This window comes from Rhinatrema bivittatum, chromosome 10 (genome assembly GCF_901001135.1).
Source record: "Rhinatrema bivittatum chromosome 10, aRhiBiv1.1, whole genome shotgun sequence".
Lineage (NCBI taxonomy): Eukaryota > Metazoa > Chordata > Amphibia > Gymnophiona > Rhinatrematidae > Rhinatrema > Rhinatrema bivittatum.
This window is the reverse complement of record NC_042624.1, coordinates 97,339,625-97,351,646: the sequence shown is the minus strand read 5'-3', so window position 1 is coordinate 97,351,646 and position 12,022 is coordinate 97,339,625.

Genomic DNA, 12,022 nt, shown 5'->3' with positions numbered 1-12,022 from the left:
AAGTTTACACAGATGAAAGATATTGTCCTAACAATAAAAGATCCCCTAAATCCAGTACCATTGGTCAGACTGTGAATCTAAAGACCAAAGAGCATTCTAAGAAAATTAAAGATAAAGTTGTAGACATGCACAAGATAGGAAAAGGCTATAAATAATATCCAAGTGCATGATATCCCAGTGAGCACTGTTAAATCAATTGTGAGGAAATGGAAGCTACATCATACCATCCAGAGGCTGCCTAGACAAGGCCAACCCTCAAAACTCAGCATTAGAGAAAGAAGGAAACTTGTGAGAGAAGCCACAGAGAGGCCAACAATCACTTTGAAGGAGCTACAGATTGGAGGTGTACCGGCCTGCATGGGAGGGTGGCTAAAAAGAAGTCATTACTGAAGAGAAAGCACATCTGGAGTTTGTCAGAAAGCATCAAAGTGACCCAGCTAAAATGTGGGATAAGGTTTTTTGGTCAGATGAGACAAAAATGGAACTTTTTGGCCAACTTTCAAAACTCTGTGTAGCGCAAACCTTACACTGCCCATTCCTCAGCAAATACCACTCCAAAAGTAAAGTATGGGGGTGAATAAAAAATTGGATCGAGGAAGAGCACTCAATCATGCCGATATAGTACAGTGCGCTCCGATGCCATTGGACGCGCATTTTCCCTTACCCCTTTATTCAGAAAGGGGCGGAAAACGCGCGTCCAACCCGCCGAACCTAATAGGGCCCTCAACATGCAAATGCATGTTGATGGCCCTATTAGGTATTCGCTTGCGATTCAGAAAGTAAAATGTGCAGCCAAGCCGCACATTTTACTTTCAGAAATTAGCGCCTACCCAAAGGTAGGCGCTAATTTCTTTCGGCACCGGGAAAGTGCACAGAAAAGCAGTAAAAACTGCTTTTCTGTGCACCCTCTGACTTAATATCATGGTGATATTAAGTCAGAGGTCCTGAAGAGTAAAAAAAAGTTAAAAAAAAAAAAAATTGAAGTCGGCCAGCGGCTGTCGGGTCGAAAACCGAACACTCAATTTTGCCGGCGTCCGGTTTCCGAGCCCGTGGCTGTCAGCGGGCTCGAGAACTGACGCCGGCAAAATTGAGCGTCGGCTGTCAAACCCACTGACAGCTGCCGCCCCTGACAAAAAGGAGGCGCTAGGGACACGCTAGTGTCCCTAGCGCCTCCTTTTGCCCGTTTCTACCGCGGGCCTCATTTAAATACTGTATCGTGCACACAGGCGAGTGGCAACAGAGTGAACATTCCCGAACGAGTAGAGAGAATGAGATGTGATTTAAGGAAGCTTGGGTTGTCAAAGATATGGCAGCTGGAATTAAATGTCAAGAAGTGCAAAGTCATGCATCTGGGGTGTGGTAATCCAAAAGAGCTGTATGTGATGGGGGGTGAAGAGCTGTTGTGCTCAGAGCAAGAGAGGGACCTTGGGGTGATAGTGTCTAGTGATCTGAAGACAGCGAAGCAATGTGACAAGGTAATAGCTAAAGCCAGAACTGCTGGGCTGCATAGAGAGAGGAATGACCAGTAAGAAAAAGGAAGTGATGATCCCCTTGTACAGATCCTTGGTGAGGCCTCACCTGTTCAGTTGATCGTATCTCAAAAGGGACAGACAGTCCAGAGAAGGATGACAAAAATGGTGGGGGATCTCCATCAAATGACTTATGAGGTTGAAGGACCTAAATATGTATACCCTGGAGGAGAGGAGGTGCAGGGGAGATATGATACAGACCTTCAGATACCTGAAAGGTTTTAATGATGCCCATTTGACAAACCTCCGTTGGAAAGAAATCAGTAGAACTAGGGGTCACGAAATGAAACTCCAGGGAGAACAACTCAGAACCAACATCAGGACATATTTCTTCATGGAGAGGGTGGTGAATGCCTGGAATGCCCTTCCGAGGAGGTGGTGAAGACAAAAACAGTAAAAGATTTCAAAGGGGCATGGGATAAACACTGTGGATCCCTAAAGGCTAGAGGGTGAAAATGAGAAAAAAAGCACATGGGGTAACTTGTTGATGCAGCTCTTACTACCCGTAATCAATAAGCCTTAAACTTGTGATGTAACTCCAACATTGCTCTCTGCTTCAATGGCAAGAGATAATGAGGAATTGGACTCAGACAGCAACTAACAAGGGCTCTGACTTTAACGGTTTGGGAAACTAAGTATAGGGGTAACATGTATGGCATGGCAGTTGCCAACTCCCCCCCACACCCCCCCCCCCCCCCGATGATAACTTTGGGGAGGGGAGGTGTGACCTGTATGGCGCAGCTGGTTATACCATAAGCTTGCTGGGCAGACTGGATGAACCATTTGGTCCTTTTCTGCCATCATTTCTATGTTTCTATATATGTTGTGTGGATGCTTTTCCTTAACGGGGACTGGGCATCTTGTTAAAATTGAAGGACAGATAGATGGTGCAACATACAGGGAGATACTGCAAGACAACCTGCTTCCGCCTGCTAAAAACTTTGGGAGAAAGTCACCTTTCAGCAGTTCAATAATCCCAAGCACAAGGCCAAAACAGCACAGGAGTGATTAAATCACAAAACGGTGAATCTTCTACAATGGCCAAGTCAAAGTCCAGATCTCAGTCCAATCGAGAATCTGTGGCACTGTTTGAAAATTGCAATCCATAAGTGTTATCCAACCAACCTGAACACCTAGAGCAAATCTGTGAGAGAGAATGGGCAAAATTCACTCTTAAACAGTGTGTAAAACTGATAGAAACTCACCCCAAAAGATTTAAAGCTGTTTTTGCAGTAAAAGGTAGTTCTACCAAGTACAAGTCTGAAGGGGTTGAAAACTTATGCAAGCAACATTTTTCAAGTTTTATTTTACAAAAAATGCAGAGAGATAATGAATTGTGACTTTGAAATTTTACTTTAAAAGCATACTGGCTTGCAATAAATATACTGTCTGGAACAATCTGTGTATCATTTGTAATCCACACAAACCTGACTTTTTAGGAGGTCGAATGCTTAAGCAAACAATGTAATTTTGAAAAAACAAAATACAAATTATTATAGAAAATTATTTTCTATAATAAAGTGAGGACTGGTTGGAGGTTTTTGACCCGTGATTACACATGACTTAAAACATTTCAACAAGGAGGCATACATGTATTTGAGGTCTTTTCCTCCTAATAATTGATTTGCATGGTTACAAGCATTGGTTTGTCCAATTTTCAGAATTCTTTTTTTTGTTTTCTTGTTTAAAAATATCTTAGAATTTCAGACCATATATATTCCATGCCAAATGACTGCTGCATGGTTAAAAGATGAGGTAAGAGGCTATTCTAGCCAAAAGAACATCTTTCAAAAAATAGAAAAGGGATCCGAATGAAGAAAACAGGAAACAGCATAAGCACTGGCAAGTTAGATACAAAGCATTGATCAGGACGGCAAAAGCAGAATTTGAAAAGCTTGCTTTGAAAGCAAAAACTTAAATAAAACCTTTTTCAGGTACATTTGAAGCAAAAAGCCTGCGAGGGAGTCAGTTGGACCATTTTAGGTAATCAAGGAGTGAAAGGAGCGCTATGGAAGGTTAAGGCCACTGCAGAGAGACTACATGAATTATTTGCTTTGGTCTTTTATTGAGAAATATGTAAGGCAGATACCCATGCCACAAATATTCAAAGGTGATGATTCAGAGGGACTGAACCAAAAATCTGAATCTGGAAGATGTAATAGGGCAAATTGACAGTAGCAAATCACCTGGACCAGATGGCATACATCCTAGAGTGCTAAAGGAACTGAAAAATGAAATTGCAGACCTACTATTGGTAATCTGTAAACTATTAACAAAATCTGCTGCAGTACCTGAAGATTGGAGAGTGGCCAACGTAATGCCATTTTTAAAAAGGGTTCCAGAGATGATTCAGGAAACTACAGGCCATTGAGCCTGGTGTCAGTACCAAGAAAAATGTTTTAAAGTATTATAAAGAACAAAATTATTGAACATATAGACAGTCATAGTTTAATGGGACAAAACCAACATGGATTTAGCCAAGTAAAATCTTGCTTCACCAATCTACATTTTGAAGGCATATCTAAACATGGATAAAGATGACCCAGTTGATATAGTGTATCTGAGAGATTCTCAAGGAAATTAAAAATCTATGGGATAGGAGGCAATATTCTATTATGAATTGAGAAATGGTTTAAAGATAGAAAATAAAGTAGGACTAAGGAGGAACTTTCTTACCTGCTAATTTCTTTTCCATTAGTCCTCCTACATTAGTCCTGCCATGACAAGTGGGTTATTTTACTCTACCAGCAGATGGAGGCAGACAACACTGTTTTCCTCTGTGATATCACAGCCACTACTTAGGAGGTGGTGCTAGCAGCAGGAATCTAGTATCTTTCTAACAAGCTTTGGGTCAGACCTGATACCCATAACAAGCATTGACTAATAAGAACAAAAAGCAACCTGAAACTAAATTTCCCTGCCTCCAGCAGAAGAAAGAAGGAAAAAACAAAGGTAACAATATATCCAAAGCAAGAAACCTGCAAGGGAGACTATTGAACTGTTAGATGACCAAGGGGTTAAAGGGGCTCTTAGGGAAGTTAAGGCCATTGCAGAAAGACTAAATGAATTCTTTGATTCTGTGTTTACTAAAGATGCTGGGGAGATACTGGTTCCAGAGATGGTTTTCAAGTGTGAGGACTCAGATGAACTGAACCAAATCACTGTGAACCTGGAAGATGTAGTAGGCCAGATTGACAAACTAAAGAGTAGCAAATCATCTGGACTGGATGGTATGCATCCCAGGGTTCTGAAGAAACTAAAAAATGAAATTTCTGATCTATTAGTTAAAATTTGTACCCTATCATTAAAATCATCCATTGTACCTGAAGACTGGAGGGTGGCCAATGTAACCCCAATATTTAAAAAGGGTTCCAGGGACAATCTAGGAAACGATAAACCACAAAGCCTTAGGATATACAAGCCCCGGGATGCATGGAAAAATAGTGGGAACTATCTATTAATTTTAATTTGTTTTTATTTATTTTTTAATACAATTTGTTTATTGAGCTTCCATTTTATATTATTTTAGTTTTTTGCTATTTTTATTAAAAGTTTTATGTATGTATCTTTGTTCATCTCCTAGACCTATTTTTAGTGTTAGGCGAGTCATAAATTTTAATAAATGTAAAATCTCAGAGAATATAGAAAGACATTGTTTAATGGAACACAGCCTCACAAATCTTCATTTTTTGGAAGGGGTTAATAAACGTGAATAAATGTGAACCAGTAGATATAATTATTTGGATTTTCAGAAGGCATTTGACAAAATTCCTCATGAGGCTTCTAAGAAAAATAAAAAGTCATGGGATAGGAGGCGATGTCCTTTTGTGGATTACAAACTGGTTAAAAGACAGGAAACAGGATTAAATAGTCAATTTTTTCAATGGAAAAGGGTAAACAGTGGAGTGCCTCAGGGATCTGTACTTGGACCAGTGCTTTTCAATATATTTATAAATGATCTAGAAAGGAATATGATGAGTGAGGTAATCAAATTTTGTAGATGATACAAAATTATTCAGAGCTGTTAAGTGGATTGTGATAAATTGCAGGAGGACCTTGTGAGACTGGAAGATTGGGCATCCAACTGCAGATAAAATCCAATGTGAACAAGTGCAAAGAGATGCATATAGGAAAAAATAACTTATGTCGTATTTACACGATGTTAGGTTCCATATTAGGAGCTCCACCCAGGAAAGAGATCTAGGCGTCATGGTGAATAATACATTGAAATCGTCGACTCAGTGTGCTGCGGAAGTCAAAAAAGCAAACAATTTTAGGATTTATTAGGAAAGAAATGGTGAATAAAATGGAAAATGTCATAATGCCTCTGTATCACTCCATGGTGAGACCGCACCTTGAGTACTGTGTACAGTTGTGATCGCCACATCTCAAAAAAAGATATAGTTGCAGTGGAGAAGGTATGGAGAAGGGAGACCAAAATGATAAAGGGGATGGAACAGCTTCCCTATGAGGAAAGGCTAAAGAGGTTAGGGTTGTTCAGCTTGGAGAAGAGATGACTGAGGGGGATATGACAGAGGTCTTTAAAATCATGAGATATCTAGATTGGGTAAATGTGAATCGGTTATTTACTCTTTCAGATAATAGAAAGACTAGGGGGCACTCCATGAAGTTAGCAAGTAGCACATTTAAAATGAATTGGAGAAAATTCTTTTTCACTCTATGTAGAATTAAGCTCTGGAATTTTCTGCCAGAGGATGTGGTTAGTGCAGTTGGTATGGCTGGGCTTAAAAAAGGTTTGGATAAGTTCTTGGAGGAGAAGTCCATTAACTGCTTTTAATCAAGTTGATTTACGGAATAGCCACTGCTACTACTGGCATCAGTAACATGGGATCTACTTAGTGTTTGGGTACTTGCCAGGTACTTGTAGACTGGATTGGCCACTGTTGGAAACAGGATGCTGGGCTTGATGAACCCTTGGTCTGACCCACTATGGCAATTTCTTATGTAACACAGAAAGAATACTCAAACCTGATCTTCAGAAAAATCTTAAGCAGAACTGGCTGAAAGTTACACAGCCATGCTTTCTGGGTGGGCCATGGACTGGTATAGCAGAACTAACAGAAAGGAAATTAGCAGGTGAGAAAAGTTCTCCTTCCATCTCATCCTGCTACACCAGTCCACTCATGAGAAGTGGGAAGTACCAAAACTTCAATTAACCAGGTGGGAGGAAGCCAGGGCTGCCCACAAAACCCCCATTCCATAAGCTGACTCCTCCCATGCCAGTACATCCAGCTGATAATTCTGGGACAACCACATAACTGCTCTGCAAATAGCACAAGAGCATGTATCTCCACCCAGGACATCAACTATGCCCTGATAGAGTGGGCATGCACCAATTCTAGAGGCCTCTTGCCCTTGAGCAAATCAGCTGAATTAATAGTATCCTTTATCTAGCGAGCCGAGGTAGTCTTAGAGGCCACTTCCTCTTGATGTGGACTTCCAAACAGGAGAAACAACTTGTCAGACTTGTGGAAGGCATTAGTAACCTCCAAGTAGCGCAGAATTATCCTTTGCACGTCCAGACACTGGAGGGACCGATATTCTGGACCATAGTCCTCCCATGAAAATGCTGGAAGTGAAATCACATGATTGAGAAAAACAGAATTCACTTTAGGAATACAAGACAAAAAGTGACCGTGCTCAATGTGATCACCAAAAAAAGAATCCAACAAGACAAGGCTTGTAGATCCAAGACCCGCCACTCGGAATAAATCGCCACCAGGAATGCCTTCTACAGTGAAGTCTATTTCAGAGGCTCAAAGGGGTGACCCTATTTTAAGGCCTTCACCACATCCATATCCCACGGGAGGAATGATGGCATGAAAAGGGGACCACAACCTCTTCACGCCCTTCAAGAAGTAGGATACATCCAGATGAGCTGCTGGAGGAATGGCCCCCAGTGGCCCTGGTAACATGAAATGGCGGCCATCTGTCCCTTCTCTAGACCACCTTAAAAAAAAGTCCAAAATACAGGGCACATCTGTCCTCCAAAGAATTACCTAGATCAACAAAACTGCTCAAACAGAGTTAAATCAGCAAGAATACCCTTTCTTGCGGAATCATCTCTGTTCAAGAGCCAGGCTGAAAAGGCAGACCTACTTGCAAACTAATGAGGTCCATATACCACAGCCAGCACCACAAAATGACCCAGTTACTTTCCAGTTCTACTCTTTGTTGCAGACTGCCTATAAGCACCCACAGAGGGAAGGCATATTGAAGCTCACCCTCCAGCCAGGGCTGATCTAGGGCTTCTATACCCAATGACCCCTGTTTCCATTGCTGGCTGAAGAACAGGCTACCAATGCATTTGGTTGGGTTGCCATTAGATCCATCTGAAGATGACCCCTACCTGCAAAGGATTTGGCAAAAAACCTCCGTGCGTAACTCCCATTCTCTGGGATCCAACTGGCTTTGGCTGAGAAAGTCTGCTTGAACATTTTCCTGACTGACGAAATGCATTGCTGAGAGCAACCTTAGGTTCCTCTCTGCCCATGGGAACAGGAATAATGTTTCCACCGAATTTCCACGATTCTGGTTTCCCCCCTGCTGTGGCATTGTCTGAAAGGACACAAACAGCACTATCCCAACTCAGTGGGAGGAAGTAAAGAGCCAGACGAATGGCCCTGGTCTCCAGCCGGTTGATGGACCAGGAGGCCTCCATTGGAGACCAACTCCCCTGAATCACCTGCTCCTGACAATGAGCACCCCCATTGGAGAGGCTCATGTCCTTTGTCACCAAGATCTAGAATGATGTGGTTGAGCTGACTCCTTTCACTGGATGCAAAGGGTCCATCCAGATAAAAAACCAATCGGGCTGGATGATAAAACTTATAAGATTTGAACCGGAACCGAACCCGGTTCACATCTCTAATGTTTATTGCAGTCCTTCCTTCTGAGGATTCTTGATACTGAAACACTTTTTGTAACACATGATAAAAGTCTGTGAGCCTTTGCCTTTAAGAGGATCCTTTGCCCTTAAGAGAACTCCCTCCCCCCTCCACTTTCTCTCACTATCGGAAGAACTTGAATGCCCCTCAATCTAACGTGAGTCTTCCTAGGTGCCTTATAGGCTCAAGGGACTGCCCTTCATGCTTCCCCTGCATCACATGGTTCTTAGGCTCGCTGCCATTGAACCTTGCCCCCCTGCACTTAGCTTGTGGAGGCGATTCCTCTAGCAGCTCTCGCCGAGAGCTCAGTCTTGCCCATGCTTTCTTCTGGGCCAGCAGCGCTCTGTAAAACTCTGTGAAACGATCGGGTTTTTACCTTTTCTCTTACTGCCTTCATCTGAAGACTAAATCAGCCTCATATCCCTCAAGCTTCCTACCTCTACCATGAACTAACTCCTGCAACACAAGAGACCTCCTTCTCCCTCCTGCTACCCTGTCTCCAGTTACCAAAGATCTTTGCCTTGGGGCTTGCGTTTGACATGCAACAATTATAAGTAGAATTTACCTGTACAATACATAATTTCAAACTTAAAAAATCTTTGTCTTGAGGACTGATTGGAGAGAAAGTTTAGCTGCCTGGATAGCAAACTTGGATGTCTGCCTGACCCAGAACAGAGCCAGAGTTTCAAAGGGTTACGCAAGTGCCAAGCCTATTTTGCATAGGTCTGGCGACGTGCGCAAGCCCCCGGACGCATGTATATCTTGGGGCTTTGTGAAAGGGGCAGGATGGGGGTGGGACCGAGGCCTCCGGCACAGCGGCCATGCCGGGGGATCGCACGCTGGCACTTGGCTGGCGCACACAACCTACGCCTGCCCAGAGGCAGGCACAAATTATTAAACAAAGGTTATGGGGGGGTTTTAGATAGGGCTGGGGCGTGGGTTAGGTGGGGGGGGGGCTGAAGGAAAGTTCCCTCTGAGGCCGCTCCGATTTCAGAGCAGCCTCGGAGGAATGGGAAAGCCATCAGGGCTCCCCTAGGGCTCGACGCGCACAAGGTGAACTAGTGTGCACTCCCTTGCGCGCGCCTACCCCGGATTTTATAACATGAGGCCCAAAGTGCGCATCTGATGCCAAACGGTACATGTCTACTTCTTGGTATTGGTACTTATGTCGTCTTTGTTTCCACAGCTCTCTCCCAGGACTCTGCAGCAGCACTTTTCCTAGGCTTAGCCAGCAAATATTGCTATGGGAAAGCAAATCCTGGTGGTCAGCATCTGTGTCATCAAGCAGGGACATGAACTGATGATAAGTGAGTCTCTTTGACCTAATGTAGTTCACTAGTGGAAATGAAACCAAAGGTTGAATGGTCAATCAAACAATAGTGGAATTCAAAATTCACCAGTAATTCATAGACCCATCATTGTGAAACAAACATATATGACCATCATATAAAAGATGGTATTGTCTACTTATTAGTAGAAAAAGTGTTTTTTTCCAGACCTCGTCTTAAGGTATAATCATTGGACATATGAATGTGTTTTTTTTAAAGAATTTTTCTGTATGCAATTTTTAAGAAGAATAGAAAGTATGAAAACTTAACTTAAAACTTCTCTTGTTCTTAAAGGTGAGCCGCCCGACACTGCCAGCACTGTTTCGGTTCCTTAGAGCAGTAGAGTTGCTATCTTATTTGTCCTTTCACGGAGGTATTTCACTCCCGAAGATGCCAGCTGAATAAAACCGGCTAGATCCTTATCAGTGTCAGAATGAAAGTTAGCTTTTAACTTGCTGGTGGTGCTGTGTCGCTCCTAGAAATGACGGCGTTGCTGACTGGAGCTTCACTACATGCACTACTGTGAGAACAACATGCTCCATCTCCAGGACATTGTTGCATAGTGCCTCCTGCTATATAATAATACAGTGAAGAAATATTAGTTGTTGTGTTGGGTCCTCTTCATTTACTTTGTCCTCTATTCTTTTGAGAAGTATAACCTTTTACCAGTTAAATTTGCTGACCTTTCTGTGGTGACATATACCATTTTTCTCCAGGAGAGCTTCCAACAAAGAGTTAGAGACTGCATTGTATAAACCAATTTCCTCTTGTTGTAACTTTCACTGATTCAAATGATGGTTCTTCAGTGATTTCAAATTTGCAGTTAACTCCTCTGACGGTGTATGTAACACCCATCCTGAGTTGAATGTGCCCATCTACAGTCCTACATTATATATATATATATATATATATATATATATATATATATATTTTACAGTGCTCTCTCCCACCCCTCAGAGGCAGCTGTTATATACATAAACCAAATAACGTGCCACATAAATCAATGCATGTTGCATAAAATGACATGCAATGTGATACCATATTGCACTTTGCAGAACTTGCCTAAGCAATGCAGCAGATAAAAAAAAATGTGCATGGTTAGGCTAATTTCTTATCACAAGTGCTATTACTGTTATATTTATAGTATTTGGTGAATCTAGGCCTAAGTTTATACCTTAGGCAATGGAGAGTGAAGTGACTTGCCCAAGGTCACAAGGAGCAGCAGTGGAATGTGACCCTTGGCTTCCCTGGTGTGCAGTCCACTGCTCTAACCCCTAGGCTACTCTTCTTCCATGGACAGGGTGAGTAGAGCAGCTGCACCAAGTAGAGTCAGGAAGAGGGGGTGCAGAGTTGCAGCTTCCTCTTTGCTGCTGTTACCTCCCCTCACCTCGGTGATCTTAAAGCTATGGAGGGTGCAGTATATAAGAACTAACTAAATAAAGAAAATAAATAAATAAAAGCAGGAGATGGGACCCGTGAGCAGATGCTGGCTCAGGCCTTCCACTTACAACTTACTGCCACCATTCTGAATTGCTTTTACTGCTACAAGAGGGGAGTGAGGCATGAAAGCTTAAGGGCAAAATATGTTATTATGCTACTGGGCCTTAAAGCATAGTAAAAAAAATTATGGCTATATTCTCCCCCATACATCTGTTACTTGTGTGCTCCATTGCAGTCAGTGGCAATATGTATTTTCAGTGGGGACATATGCTTGGAACTGAAAAAGGCTTGATATGTTAGTTCAGAAAAAAAGCACAAAAGTTCTTTTATAGGACTACTCGCAATAGTGCTTTTACCCATGGACAAATCTGTTCAGGATCACTTGTGTCCTGGGTGGCTTCTTAATTTTCATGGAGTGTAGAGGGGAACCTTTTCAGACGTACTGTTAGATAAAATCAGTTTGTTTTCTAGTCTGATGAGTAAGACAGATGTCTTTCTTACATACAGGCCGATACTGTAAAAAATCGCAGGAGAGCGGGCGAGCGCACAGGCCACTCTCCTGTGCACGCTTTCGACGCGCTATTACCCCTTACTGAATAATAGAGATGTGAATCGGAACCAGAATGGATTCCGGTTCCGCTTCACATCGTGTTTTTTTTTTCGTCCAGCCCCATTGTGGTTTTGTTTATCGGCTACGCCCGAGCCGATAAACAAAAAACCCACCCCGACCCTTTAAAACTAATCCCTTAGCTTCCCCCACCCTCCCGACCCCCCGAAAAACATTTTACAGGTACCTGGTGGTCCCGGGAGCGATCTC